This window comes from Artemia franciscana, chromosome 9 (genome assembly GCF_032884065.1).
Source record: "Artemia franciscana chromosome 9, ASM3288406v1, whole genome shotgun sequence".
NCBI lineage: Eukaryota > Metazoa > Arthropoda > Branchiopoda > Anostraca > Artemiidae > Artemia > Artemia franciscana.
In genome coordinates this window covers 18,333,839-18,346,409 of record NC_088871.1, presented here as the reverse complement: position 1 = coordinate 18,346,409, position 12,571 = coordinate 18,333,839, and positions in this window count along the sequence as shown.

Genomic DNA, 12,571 nt, shown 5'->3' with positions numbered 1-12,571 from the left:
CAAGCATTGATCCAGAGCCTCGAGCGATTTTTTGTGTGCCATTGTGCACTCATCCAAATAATAAGTTTGCATTGCTGCAATACTTTACCCATCCCAGATGATTTGGAAATATTGCACGTGCGAGTTTCTGTAGAATGCAAGTTCAGAGGCAATTTAAAAAGCGGAATGAGCAGTTCTTCCACCAGGCAGCAATGTTGCGGCTATTGCGGACGCCGCAATTGCCAACGCTATATCATTTTTTGACCGAATTGATGCCAGAATCAGTTTTATCACAAACGTTTTACCAGTACCTCCTGGCGCATCCAAAAAGAAAATTTCTCCAAAGTTGTTATTGACACAATGCATTATCGTATCATAAATGTCTTTTTGTTCCGACGTTAACTTGGAAATGTTATTTTGTACATACGACAATAGATCACTCGTACTGTAACTTTGTTCACGATCCAATTCTACACATGTCGAAACAGCAGCGATACGGTTAGGTGAAGGCATTCCCAAATCCTGAAGAGGTTTGTTTGCCATACGTACGCACAAATCTTCTATAACAACTAAAGTGTAGTTATAAATTTCTGATGTAAAATCAAAAGTCATATCTGACGTCTCTAACTGTTTTCGATGGAGTATATCTTCGGACATTTTTTACTCATATTTTTCCCATAACTCTGTAGGAGCTGATGGAGAGCAAGTTGTTAAAATGATGCCAAACAATGCACGAATTTGACTTGGGGTTGACGTTTCGCACGCGTCATTGATGCAGTTATCCCAGTGTTGGTCATTCTCCAATAAATTCAGAGCTTGGCATGCACTACGGTAAGTGTCATGTATAATACCATTTACAGTCCTCAAATACTCAAAGGATGTCGAACCGGGTACATTCACCAAAAGCAGGCGTAGAAAGAAGCATTCATGTTGATTGGGGTGAACGGTGTAGTGTTCCTATCGTGGTATCTTTGAAGATGGTAGGTTGGCCGTCGACTGACTTACCCTGTTTTCGACGTTCAAATACTTTATTTTTAGTATTCCACGTGTAATACGAAGGCACTTCAGTATACAGCAGTTTTTTTGCAAAAGAATCATTTTTGCAAAGCGAAAAAAAAGCTGTTAATGTTGTATCTGGTGGATTCAGGACTCTTTGTTGCACGTTGGTTTCCGTGAAATAAACACGTTGACCATTCTGTAAATGTACCGCTAAGTGAACAACAGCTGGACTACGTTCATGTATCGGAAATGAAAGAATTCGCCAAACAGCTTCATTACTGCTTATGTATCTTCCAGCCTGATATTGTACGATTTCATCGAAATCTTTGATTTCGGGCTGCAAGCCAAAAACTGCCATTATTTACATATGTATTTGATTGCCTTTACGGAGTTACAGTATTCAACGTTTATGTGTACATTAAATGTTTTTGATAATAATGGGGAATATGGAACAACCCACTGGTTATCTACTTCGATGGTGGTACCGTTACGCTTCTTTATTATTGCTGTTTTACCGCCATCTTCAGTAGATCTTCTTCTATATTGTGGGTAACCATCATTGTCAGTAATTGTGTTTGATACTAAAAGTCGAGGATATTGCTTTGTGCACCTTCCTTTGGCCATGCATGGTGAATTTTCGTTCAGTGCACCGCAAGGTCCATGTATCATATTTTTTACAATAATATCATGTAACCCCTTATCGACATTTTTATCAGGTATTTCAGCGGAAATCACATCATCAATTTCGAACGAAGTAATTTTTTTATGTAGCCAGATTAGTATATGTGCGTGTGGCAAACCTCGTTTTTGCCATTCCACTGAGTACATCCAGCATCGCACTGACCCAAACACTTCAAGTTTTACAATATAGTTTATCAGTGATTTCAACTTTTGCCGGAAGACACGGGCCGTAATGTCATGCCTATGAACCGCCGATTGTCCTTGAAGTAAAAGCTGCAGTATCTCGTCCCAAGATTGATTACATGTAAATGTAATAAATAAATCTGGACGACCATAGAGACGAACATACGCAATAGCATCTTGAGCATATTCATGCAAATGACGGGGACTGCCAGCAGATGACGAAGGTAAAATTGTTAATCTTCCAACGTTTGTGGTATTACCGTCATTTATAACTGCATCTCGCAAATGAATGTATTGTTCAGAGCGGAGCTTGGTCTGATTCAGGCGGATATATAGCAAACGTTCTGATTCAATTTTAGCATACATATCAACGACGAATTGGTGAAACAATTCACGGCATTTTAAAATATAATTTTCTTCATCCTGCCGAATCATTAGTCTATAGGAATAATAATGCATTGCACTGCATTTCTTATTCATTTCTTTGTTAGTGGCTGGATTCATCAATTTAATATTAAAGTGATAGCCGTCGGCTCCATCCCAAAAAATGATAGGATATTGTAGGGCATCGTAGCATCGATGAGTTTCAGCAAATTCTTAACAACTGAGCGTTTCGCTTATGAAGAATAATATCTCGAGGTAAAAACTGATCACCGACCATAACGATTGCCACTTCGTCGATAGTTGGAGCATTGTATCTACGCACATGTTGGCCAGGAGGCGTTTTGTCAGCGGAAATAACAATTTTATGCGTATCAGTAGGCATCAAATCGATGGCTGTTTTGAACAGACGTACTAAATTATTATTTTCGTGGAAAAGATGTTGCAATTGGGAAACGATTGTCCTTTCAACGTTGGGAGAAATTTCGCAACGTGCATTCAATTCAGAATTTCTATCACTGATGAAGTACAATTGTAAAAATTTATGATTCTCGCCTGAGAATGGTAGAAGGGACCCTGCTCTATGATAAATTTGCCCCTTTTACTTTGAAAGTAGACATAAATTGATCTGGATTTTCGATTTGGGCTCCAAACGACGTCATTTGGAAACATGAGTTGTATTTTCTGATTTTTGACAAAAAACGCTTAGATTCTGACGTAGTTCCAGTAAGAAAAGTCTTCAATGGCTCTGGTGGTGCAGCCAATAGAGGAAGTTTAACTTTTCCTGAGGCGCAACACATTCCCATTGTTTCACCATTGAATTTCAAGGCCTTGCAATAGGGACAAATTTTAGACATTGTCCCGATTTGAACACATCTACTCAAGCTATAATCATCGACTGGGTTGTACCTGAATGCCAGGCGATAACTTTCAGGTTGCTCTGATTCCTCGGCACGCTTTCTTTTCTTACTTTCTCTATCAGCAGCAAGCCTGATTTCTTGCTGTTCTTGTGATTTCTCGGCACGCTTTCTTTTCTTACTTTCTCTATCAGCAGCAAGCCTGATTTCTTGCTGTTCTTGTAATTCCTCGGCACGCCTTCTTTTTTCACTTTCTCTTTTAGCAGCAAGTCTGCTTCCGCGTTGCTCTGGTAGTTCCTCGGCACGCTTTCTGTTCTTTCTTTCTCTATCAGCCTCAAGCCTGTTTCCTTGCTGTTCTTTTGATTCCTCGGCACGCTTTCTGTTCTTTCTTTCTCTATCAGCCTCAAGCCTGTTTTCTTGCTGTTCTTTTGATTCCTCGGCACGCCTTCTTTTTTCACTTTCTCTTTTAGCAGCAAGTCTGCTTTCGCGTTGCTCTGGTAGTTCCTCGGCACGCTTTCTTTTCTGACTTTCTCTATCAGCAGCAAGTTTTTTGGCATAGACTCTTTGAGCATCTTCATCGGCTTTTGCCATAGTAAGTTCATCAGTCATTGTAAACTTAAACATTAATAGATTTCTACGTGAACATATGTCTTAAATATCTTGAATGACGTCACCGTCAAAGCAAAAATGACGACAACTAATTTCATGACGTCAGTCAACACAGAAACATGACGTCACCTGATCCACAGACAGACACACAGACAGACAACTTATTTTTATATATATAGATATATATATATATATATATATATATATATATATATATATATATATATATATATATATATATATATATATATATATATATATATATATATATATATATATATATATATATATATATATATATATATATATATATATATATATATATATATATATATATATATATATATATATATATATATATATATATATAATATATATATATATATATATATATATATATATATATATATATATATATATATATATATATATATATATATATATATATATATATATATATATATATATATATATATATATATATATATATATATATATATATATCACGAGATCATATCTATTGTGGGCAATGCACTAATCATGCTACAACAAAGTATAAATCGGTCCATTGCACAGTTGACAGAAAGTCTTAGAACCAAGCTAACACCCATCTGTGAAAAAGTTAACATGGTTGAATCGTCTCTTGGAAGTAAGTGTAGCGCTGATGACGCTCGACAAATTGTGCAAAGTGAAGTTTATTATCTGCAGCTCAACTTTAGACAAACATTAGAGTTGGATGTTCATCATATTGTTTGTGCTGTAAAAGAGAGAGAGAATAGGAAAAACGATGTCATTGCTTATGGTATACAATCCTCCCAGGATGACAGCAGAACTATTCTTTTGATCCAAGAGATGATTTTGGCATAAAATGTGACTCAATAACCAATGTACAAAGACTTCTGCCTCGCACCACAGAGGGGCCCATGGTGCAGCCATCAGGTAGCTGATGGCTAACATCAGTCATATTCACGGTTAGTTTCTTTGCACTAAAAAAGCAAATTTTGCAGAAACCTTTTGAGAAGAAAGGTGAAATACAATTTAGAAACGACATGTCAAGGGAATAATGTGCCTGCCATAAAATACTTTTAGAAGAGCTTAAAGCCAGAACTACCACAAGGGAGATCAACCTAGCCATCTGTGACTTTCAAATTGTGTCAAAAAACAGACCAAGCTATAGGGAAGCACCCGATCGCAGCCGGTGCCCATATAGCACTAAACCCGGATAATAGGGGACTTGAATATAGCGTTATAAATTAATTGTCTAGTTATAGTGAGCATAGTATAGGACTAAGTGAAAGTGTCAAGACCTATGGCAAAGTTCTTGCGTATTCTCAAGTGATGATAAGTTCTCCCCAACTGCAGCAAATACATCCTTGACATTCACAGCCACCAGTTCTGGTATCATGCCTCAAGAATCTCAGTCAGATGCTACCCCCTTTGAGCCAATTGAAGAGGATCAGCTGGTACCAGGTACAAACAGGGGTCAACATGTAAGTCCAAACTTTTCTATTTTCCTATCTAATGTTGACCAACTAACAAATAAATTACAGGAACTTAGGAGTCTGGTGTACCAAAAGGACTATGACATGATTTTTTTTATTAACAGAAGTGTATCCTAAGAATTCAAGAACAAGGCTAGAAGATTCTCATACCAATATGCCTGGTTACCAAGTCGTTCCTAAACTTTCTTGTACAGGATGCAAACGCGGTGTTCTAGCTCTGATCAAAAGTACATATGCAGTACGTGAGCTGAGCATTGAGGCAAATTCAGCCTCTGTTGAATCGGCATGGTTTGACCTTACTGATGAAGACCAGCGCCAACACTCTCAGAGTTGGTTGTATCTATTGAAGCCCGTCTTCACCCTCAGCCATTAAGACTGAGAACACTCTTTCATTAATTTTCTGTCAAACTATTGAAAACTTTAAAGGCGATTTTATTATTGGAGGGGACCGCAATTTCCCAGAAGTGATCTGGAAGGACAGGTACCCTTACTACTCTACTGCCAATAGCCCCATTAAAGCTAGACGTTTTATTGAGATTGTACACTACCTTTCTGCCTACCAATTAATTGACCAGCCCACTCGGTTTTGCCCTTCCCAACAACCCACGGTATTAGATCTGGTATTTGTAAATAGAATTGATTTGATTCAGAAGGTAAACTATCTCCCATCAGGTGGGAAAAGCAACCATCTTGCCATAGAAATATTCACCTCTGGACATCCAGTGAAAAGTAAATACAAAAGACAGGTTTGCACATAGTATGAGGCAATTAAAAGGGAGCTAAGACTCATCAACAGGGATGAGCTACTTCAAGGAGATGTCAATGACCGGTGGGAGAAATTCCTGAAAGCTGTCACCAAGATTCAGAGTAGAAACATGACAAAAAGGCTGGTTCCCAAACTTAAGACATTACTGTATATGACCCCTCGCATTAAAAGACAAAGAAATTGGAAACTGCAGGACTGGAAGAAAAGGGACAAGTCTGGTCACTATGAAAAGTACATCCAAGCTAGGAACAGACAACAAAATTTAACTAAACAACTGTACCAAATTTCCAGCTTGGACTTGCCAATGAATGCAAGAGTAACCCAAAAAAATTTTGGAATTATGTGTCAAGTAAAGAACATGCTAGGCGCTGTGTTAAATGCCCCACTACTGATGATGGAATAGAAGTGACTGACAGCCAGAAACTAGCAAACTTACCAAACAACCAGTTCGCTTCTGTCTTCACAACAGAGCCAGATAGTGAGCCTCCACCCCCCTCCTAGATAAAACATATCATATTGCATGAGCACAGTTTTTATCACTGTACCTGTACCTGATGGAATCCACCCAAGGTTACTCAAATAGCCACTGAGATTTCCCCCGCTTTGTACCATCTGTTTGAGTTTTCTCTTGACAGCAGAGTTGATCCCTCACAATGGAAGACTCCTTATATTACACCCATATTCAAAAAGGGGGACCAATCTAAAGCTGAAACTACAGATCTAAAGCCTGACATCTGCTGTTGCTAAGGTTCTAGAGAGAATTGTCAACAATGCACTTCTCAAGAATCTCGTTTCTAACAGTATTATCTCAGATAAACAACATGGTTTTCTTCCTGGGAAGTCAGTTGAGACCAACCTACTCAAAAATTATGAGCTAATAATTCAGCTTCTTGACTGAGGATTTCCTGTTGACCTAATTCTGCTAGACATTGTCAAAGCCTTTGACAAAGTCCCTCATAGTCGTTTGTACTCCAAACTAACAGCTCTGGGTATTAACAAAGAGCTAGCTGACTGGCTAATGAACTTCCTTGATGGCAGAACACAAAAGGTTCGGCTCTTTGCCACAGAGAGAGAAGGTCTATTCAACACCTTGCCAAGTTTTGAGCAGTGTCCCACAAGGAACTGTCCTTGGACCAACCTTATTCCTCATCTAAATCAATGTCCTGGTAGCTGAAACAAGAAACACCTGACTCTTTATGCTGACAACTCCAAGCTATTTTTCTGAAACTATACAAAGCTCTGGTCAGGCCAATCCTGGATTTTGGAACATGTCTTGCTGGTCCTTTCTACAAGAGTGAAATCCAGCTCAATGAAGGTGTCCAAAGGGGAGCCACCAAATGCATTGGCAGTTTATGCAGTCACCCCTACTGCAGTAGATTACAATCTGCTAGCCTCCCAACACTTGTTTTTCAGAGTAGACATAATAATATGATGCTGACCTACAGGTACCTCCAGCAAGCAGACCAGAAACTGTTCTCCTTCTCTCCCCACCAAAGACAAACACAAGGACTTTCCAAAAAGCTGTTCAAATCCACTGCTAAAACCAAGGTCTGATTAGATTTTTTCAGCCAGCAAGTGGTGAAAAATTGGAACCAACTAAGCCAAGAGACAATTTCCACAACCTCGCCTGAGGAATTCAAAAAGAGGCTCAACAAGGAATGGGAGGCCAAACCATGGAGATTCCAGTGGCAAAACCCCTCCCAGCCCTCACTGCCATAATACCCTTGGAAGACAATAGAGAGTCAGCTTGGGAGATGATGCAGCTTGTCATACTTAACCATCTTGCGCATTCAATCTTAAGTTGCAGTGGTGCCAACTCTAAATTGCTGGAGAATGGTTCTTGAACCACACCTACCATGTGATCACTGTTACTGAATGGGCTTACATTGAATCTATCAAGCACTCTCTAGTCCTGATTGCTTGTCATTTGACCTTAACACATTGACCAGATTTATTGCCATGATCAACTATGGAGCATCACAGTTCTTGCAACTAATTCACTCTGAAGTACAAATTAAGGTAAGTGCAATTTAACTCATCTAACCTAACCAGGGCCAGAAAAAGGACAATTAGAACAATTGGTCCCAATCAGGTTCTGCATTTACATGTGCCCCATGCAGATTTGTGTAATGTTTTTAACAATTCATAAGCATTGCTTCTGGAAACAGATTATTTTCTAGGCTAAAACCAACAAAAAAAAACTATGTAAAATCAACAATAAATCAGGATAGATTAAATAGTTTAGCAATCATGTTGACTGAAAGTGAAGACACAAGGTAAATATATTTTAAAACCGTTTTAGAAGCATTCGCAGGATAAAAATTTTGAAATAGGTAAATTCATATTCGGCGATATAAATTTCAAAGGCATTTTAAGCAGTTTCAGAATATCTAGGGGCCCAAACGTAAATTAATGTTAGCACGAAATGAGTAAAAAAAAAAAGAACAGAAGAGGACATAACCATAAGCTCAAAATGAACAACCTAGACCATCAAAAAGTGACAAGATCAATCCAAGCATGTAAGGCAAAAGGCACTGATGATAAACAAAATCAAAGATCAAAGAGATTTGTAGTTAAAATATTAGCAAAACCAACAATTAAAACAAGTCAAAAAACAAAATTGATGAATATAGAAATATGCAGTTAAAAGACAAGGGGCAGCAAGAATCATGACAACTTAAAAACAAAAGTGAAGAACATAAAAATATGTGGTTAGAAGACATGCAACAATGAGGATCAGAACAAATCAAAATGAAAATTAAAAACAGATAAATGTGTGGTCAGAATGTTACAACTGCAAGAAGAAAAAATATACAGTCAGATGATAATCAGCAATAAGAATTGCCAAAAGTGACAGTGAAGAACAAAGAACTGTGCTGTCAAAGGACAGCAAGAATCAGAACAAGTCAAAAATGAAAGTTCAGAAGAAAGAAAGGGTACTTGTGTACATAATGGTACATACTCAAGAACAAACTGGTTTTATCTGTCTGTATTAAGAGATAATTAGCTGATACTCAGTGGAAAACCAGGAATAGGTGTCAGAATACATTGGGCTAAAATAATTTAGACAATATATTTGAAAATTAATTGGGGGTGAGGGTAAAGTATTTAGACAATGTGAAGTTATAAAACAATTTTTACTTCATAATATGCAGAATAATTGTAGCTAACACATTAACACATGCAGACCCACTTACTTTACTCCCCCTCCCCCCCTAATGTGCAAATATAAAGCCCGAATCTGTTTATAAAGTATTATATTTTCATTATATTTTAGTGTATTTCATTAGGATTGGCATAACTTCACTTCTCAAGTGTGTACCATTATGTACATAAGTACTGAAAAAAACTATTATGTTACAAGAACAGCCCCATCACAATTTTCAATCCTAACAAATTGTGACATAAAACCTAGTTAAAACCTACAAAGATACCCTAAACTACACAAATGTTATTTACAAGTTATTAAGACTTTTCAACTCTGTAAGTATTCCCTGTGGAGTCCTCTATTGTCCAAGAGGAAAAGTAGCCAACAAAGATGATTTACTTAGGGGCTGCTGCCTGCTTGGTCAAATTACATTCCTGTATCTACAATTTCTGAATTAATTTGTTTGGCCTGTTACATCAGTTCCTCTCTAAAGAGTTCCACAAAAAAAAAACTGGAACTCATGTTTTACTTTAGCTTTACTCAATGTAAGCCATGATCAGACAAAAAAATAGCTGTAATGTTTTCAGCTTCAAAGTAACTTGATAAATTTATCACAAAATCAATTTAACAGCACACCCATCACAGACCCCTGAAAGAAATTTTGAATTATATTTATATGGCCAAGTGTGTATTTTAGACCCCAATAGAGATGTTAAAGAACACCTTTCACATCTTTTAAATTAGTACATTAGTCCTAATCTAATGGATCTGTGGAAAAAAATATTGTGAGACAAAAACAGCTATGCTAAAGGTTATATGAAAATACAATATATATATATATATATATATATATATATACATATATATATATATATATATGTGTGTGTGTGTGTGTGTTTATTATTTACCAATCTATATGCTCAATTTGAATTTTGGTTAGAAATCTAATATATTGAGAGGGCCCCCCAAAAAATCCAATTGTGCCCTGTACTTTGTCAATCTAGCCCTGAACCTAACTTAACCCAAATTATCAGCGTTTGTCCGTTAATATATTATTGGTAGATGGCATTGATGGTATCTAACCACAGATACAGATCATCTAATAACAGAAAACTGAGTCAAATTCTTGTTTGTCAATTTTTCAGAATGTTGTTAGAAAAATTGTACAATAGTGAAAGAAGTGAAGATAAAGGTTCTCCCTCTGCAAAATATATGTGCTAGGATCATTTTGAATATTATGAAGTAAGAATTATTTTTTTAACATATTTCATTAGGATGTAGAGGACCAATCTTACATTTATTCCAAAATGGCATTTGGTGGTAGGTTATTACCTTAAATTACCTTAAATCGTATTGTCCAGGGAAATAAGGATTAAATCCTGTAGAATTGCTGGTTAGTGATAATGATGGTTGGATGTCTCAATGGCATCCCACTCAGTTCGCCACAGCTTTGATGACCATTCTCCATCAATGGCTCTTTTAAAGGCAGCAGTACTGGGGGTAGTGACTGCTTTTTTGGTGAGAGAATTCCACAAACTCTCTATTCTGTAAGTGAAGAGGTTATTGCGTAGTCTAGTGGCAGCTCTCTTCTGATATAGTTTCCGACTATGCCCCCTAGTTCTGGTCTGGCAGACTGGTCAAGTTGAAATAGCTTATTTAATGGAGGATTATAATTCAGGAGCTTATGCGTCATAATAATATCACCCCTTTTACGTCTGTAGACAAGAGTGGGGAGTTTCAGTCTCTTCAGACAGGATGAGTAGTTTAAGTATTTGCATCCCTCAATTGCTTTTGTAGCCCATCTCTGAACTGTTTCTAACTTCTGCTGGTCACCTTTGTTGATGGGGCTAGTAACACACAAACCATACTCCAAATTAGGTCTGACCAATGCCTTGTATAATTTAGTCATCATCATAGGTGACCTACTAGTGATTGTTCTTTTTATAATGCCCAGGGTTTGGAGTGCTTTGGCTACAGCTGTCTGTGCGTGTATAGTGAATTTTAATTCTTTATCGACTATGACCCCCAAGTCTCTCTCCACTTCAGACAAGATAATAGTCTGTCTTAATCCATCTATCCCTAACATATGATAAGGGCATTTCTCATTTTCTTTCCAAAGTGGATTGTCGACATTTATTTACATTGAATTCAAGCCTCCACAAAGCTGCCCAATGGGAAAGTACCCACAGGTCATTCTGCATAGAGACTCTCTTATTGGGTGTATCAACAGGTCCAATGAGTTTGGAGTCATCAGCATAAAGACTTATTTTATTTTTGACTGTGGTTGGTGCATCATTAATATAAATGTTGAATAAAGTTGGTCCCAAGATGGTTCCCTGGGGCACTCCACTTAATACTTCCACCTCTTCTGAAAAGAATACCTGTCCATTTTTTCAAAATATTTTTATCCTTTACTTTCTCCTGGAAAGAAACAGGAGCACCCAATCTATGATTTCATTATGTATTTCAATTGCAAATAACTTAGTCCTTAGTTAATGGTGACATACTTTATTGAAGGCTTTCACAAAATCCAATAGAGCAAGTCGACAGGGATTGCTTGATCTAGATGCTCAGTAACATAATCATATGCATCAATCAAATTAGTTTCAACTGAGCATCCATGTCTAAAGCCATGCTGACTATCATTGAGCAGCTCACTGTTGGTCAGGTGTTTGACAATGTGAGTATCCACAATTCCTTCTAAGATTTTACCAGCTACAGATGTAAATATAATGGGTCGATAATTGGAAACGCTGTTGTAGCTACCCCCCTTGTGTAAAGGTGTAATGTTAGCATTCTGCCAGTCTTGGGGAATCTGCTTAGTATCAAGAGACTTCTGAAACATGTTTGTAAGGGGAAGGGCTATTTCCGCATGGGCTTCTTTCAATACTCATGGGTGAACTTCATTAGGGCCAACTGATTTGTTATGATTAAGCAGCTTCAGACGCCTATCCACACCAGAGGCAACCCCAGTTATCTTTTGCATAGGTTCCTTAATAGAATATTCTGGTGCCTCTGGTAAGGGGGCATTGTCTAGAGGCGTGAACACTGACTTAAATTGTCTACTCAATTCAGCTGCTATATCATTTGGGGTACTAACTATATTGCCATTCACAAGTAGTTCAGTAACTGAGTGTCTCCCTGGATTCCGAGCTGAAGCATACTTCCAAAATCTCTTAGGATTAGATTTTGAATCTAATGCCAATCCCCCTTCATATTCTGTAGTAAGCTTTCTCATGAAATACCTAACTTTATTCCAGGTTTGTTTAAATCTCTCATGGTTTTCATGAGAGGGGTTACTTTTATATTTGTTCCAATACTTCTTCTTTTTACATACAGCTTGCTTGACATCACGAGTGATAAATGGTAGGGTTTTGGGTCTTCTTTTCCAGGAAATTACTGTATGTTTTTCTGTTGCTTTAATTAAAATCCTTTTCATTTCAAGCAAAGCCTCCTCTATATTCTT